This window comes from Heptranchias perlo, chromosome 5, assembly GCF_035084215.1.
Source record: "Heptranchias perlo isolate sHepPer1 chromosome 5, sHepPer1.hap1, whole genome shotgun sequence".
NCBI lineage: Eukaryota > Metazoa > Chordata > Chondrichthyes > Hexanchiformes > Hexanchidae > Heptranchias > Heptranchias perlo.
This window is the reverse complement of record NC_090329.1, coordinates 65417684-65421247: the sequence shown is the minus strand read 5'-3', so window position 1 is coordinate 65421247 and position 3564 is coordinate 65417684.

Genomic DNA, 3564 nt, shown 5'->3' with positions numbered 1-3564 from the left:
CTCACATTTCCCCACATTATGCTCCATCTGCCACCTTCTTGCCCACTCACTTAACCTGTCTATATCCCTTTGCAGACTTTTTATGTCCTCTTCACTGCTTACTTTCCCACCTAGCTTTGTATCATCAGCAAACTTGGATATATTACACTCGGTCCCTTCATCCAAGTCATTAATATAGATTGTAAGTAGTTGAGGCCCAAGCACCGATCCTTGTGGCATCCCACTAGTTACAGCATGCCCGCCTGAAAATGACCCGTTTATCCCTACTCTTTGTTTTCTGTCCATTAAGCAATCCTTTATCCATGCTCATATGTTACCCCCAACCCCATGGGCCCTCATTTTGCGTAACAACCTTTTATGTGTCACCTTATCGAATACCTTTTGAAGATCCAAATATACTACTGGTTTCCCTTTATCTACCCTGCTAGTTACATCCTCAATAAATTCAAATAAATTTGTCAAACACGATTTCCCTTTCATAAAACCATGTTGACTCTGCCTAATCATATTATGATGTTCTAAGTGCCCTGTCACCACTTCCTTAAGAATCGATTCCAGCATTTTCCCGATGACTGATGTCAGGCTAACTGGCCTGTAGTTTCCTGTTTTCTCCCTCCCTCCTTTCTTGAATAGCGGGGTTACATTTGCCACCTTCTAATCCACTGGGACCGTTCTAGAATCTAAGGAATTTTGGAAGATCACACCCAATGCATCCACTATCTCTGCAGCCACAACTTTTAGAATCCTCGGATGTAGGCCATCAGGTCTAGGGGATTTAGCGACTTTTAGTCACGTTAGTTTCTCAAGTACTTTTTCTCTACTGATAATAATTACTTTAAGTTCTTCACTCTCATTAGCCCTTTGTTTCCCCACTATTTCTGGTATGCTTTTTGTGTCTTCTACTGTGAAGACAGTTACAAAATATTTGTTTAACGCATCTACCATTTTGTGATTCCCCATTATAATTTCTCTTGTCTCAGCCTCTAGGGGACCAATGTTTATTTTTGCTACTCTCTTCCTTTTTACATACTTGTAGAAGCTTTTACAATCCGATTTTATATTTCTTGCTAGTTTACTTTCATAATCCATTTTCTCCCTTTTTATCAATTTTTTGGTCATCCTTTGCTGGTTTCTGAAACTCTCCCAAACCTCAGGCTTATTACTCTTCTTGGCAGCATTATAGGCTTCTTCTTTTAATCTAATACTATTCTTAACTTCTTTAGTTAGCCACGGGTGGATCACGTTTCCGATTAAGTTTTTATTTCTCAATGGAATGTATATTTGTTGAGAATATTGAATTTTTAAAAAAATGTTTGCCATTGCTTTTCAACTGTCATATCCTTTAATTTAATTTCCCAATCTATCTTAACCAACTCGCCCCTCATACTTATGTAATTGGCTTTATTTAAGTTTGGGACTCTAGTTTTCTGACTTAAGTATGACACTCTCAAACTCAATGTGAAATTCTATCATATTATGATCACTCTTCTCCAGAGGATCCTTTACTGTGAGATTACTAATTAATCCTGTCTCATTACACAATACAAGATCCAAAATAGCCTGTTCCCTGGTTGGTTCCATGACATATTGCTCTAGGAAACCGTCCCAGATACACTCCATGAATTCGTCCTCCAAAGTAACTTTGCCAATTTGATTTGTCCAGTCTATATGAAGATTAAAGTCTCCCACAATTACTGCATTACCTTTGTTACCAGCTCCTATTATTTCACGATTAATACTCTGTCCAACGGTATAGCTACTATTAGGGGGCCTATAAACTATCCCCACCAGTGTTTTCTGCCCCTTGTTATTTCTTATTTCCACCCATACTGATTCTACTTCCTGATCTTCTGAGCCAAAATCCTTTCTCACCACTGTCCTTATGTCATCCTTTATTATTAGGGCTACACGCCCTCCCTTTCCATTCTACCTGTCTTTTCTAAACGTCATGTACCCTGGAATATTTAGTTCCCAATCTTGATCACTTTGCAACCACGTCTCAGTAATGGCTATTAGATCAGGGCAGTGTCCGAGGCCCAACAATCTTCAGCTGCTTCATCAATGACCTTCCCTCCATCATAAGGTCAGAAATGGGGTTGTTCGCTGATGATTGCACAGTGTTCAGTTCCATTCGCAACCCCTCAGATAATGAAGCAGTCCGTGCCCACATGCAGCAAGACCTGGACATCATCCAGGCTTGGGCTGATAAGTCACAAGTAACATTTGCTCCAGACAAGTGCCAGGCAATGACTATCTCCAACAAGAGAGAGTCTAACCACCTCCCCTTGACATTCAACGGCATTAACATCGCCGAATCCCCCACCATCACCATTGACCAGAAACTTAACTGGACCAGCCACATAAATACTGTGACTACAAGAGCAGGTCAGAGGCTGGGTATTCTGCCACAAGTGACTCACCTCCTGACTCCCCAAAGCCTTTCCACCATCTACAAGGCACAAGTCAGCAGTGTGATGGAATACTCTCCACTTGCCTGGATGAGTGCAGCTCCAACAACATTCAAGAAGCTTGTCGCCATCCAGGACAAAGCAGCCCGCTTGATTGGCACCCCAACTACCACCCTAAACATTCACTCCCTTCACCACCGGCGCACTGTGGCTGCGTTTACTATCCACAGGATGCACTGCAGCAACTCGCCAAGGCTTCTTCGACAGCACCTCCCAAACCCGTGACCTCTACCACCTAGAAGGACAAGGGCAGCAGGCACATGGGAACAACACCACCTGCATGTTCCCCTCCAAGTCACACACCATCCCGACTTGGATATATATCGCCGTTCCTTCATCGTCGCTGGATCAAAATCCTGGAACTCCCTACCTAACAGCACTGTGGGAGAACCTTCACCACACGGACTGCAGCGGTTCAAGAAGGCGGCTCACCACCACCTTCTCAAGGGCAATTAGGGATGGGCAATAAATGCTGGCCTCACCAGCGATGCCCACATCCCATGAACAAATTTTAAAAAAGGAAGAGGAGGAGGGAAATGAAGATGGGGCACCCATCGCCAGGTCATCCGTGCAAATTGCTGCCCGGGATGCCAGGGATGCCCTCATCTCTCACAGGTTCTCATAATAAAAGTGTCACAATAAAGACATTGAGATACTCAGGCCGCCTGGCACAACCACCACCAATCCACCTCCCTTTGAAGAAAATAATAGCACTAAAGTTTGACAAATCCCCAGGACCAGATGGTTTCCATCCCAGGGTTTTAAAGGAAGTAGATGAGCAGATTGCAGATGCCCTAACTATAATCTTTCAAAGTTCTCTAGATTCAGGAACTGTCCCTCTAGATTGGAAAATTGCACATATCACTCCGCTTTTTAAGAAAGGAGAGAGAGGGAAACCGGGGAATTATAGACCAGTTAGCCTAACATCTGTTGTGGGGAAAATGCTGGAGTCTATAATTAAGGATAGGGTTACTGAACACCTCGAGAATTTTCAGTTAATCAGAGCGAGCCAGCATGGATTTGTGAAAGGTAGGTCATGCCTGACAAACCTGATTGAATTTTTTGAAGAGGTGACTAAAGTAGTGGACAGGGGAAT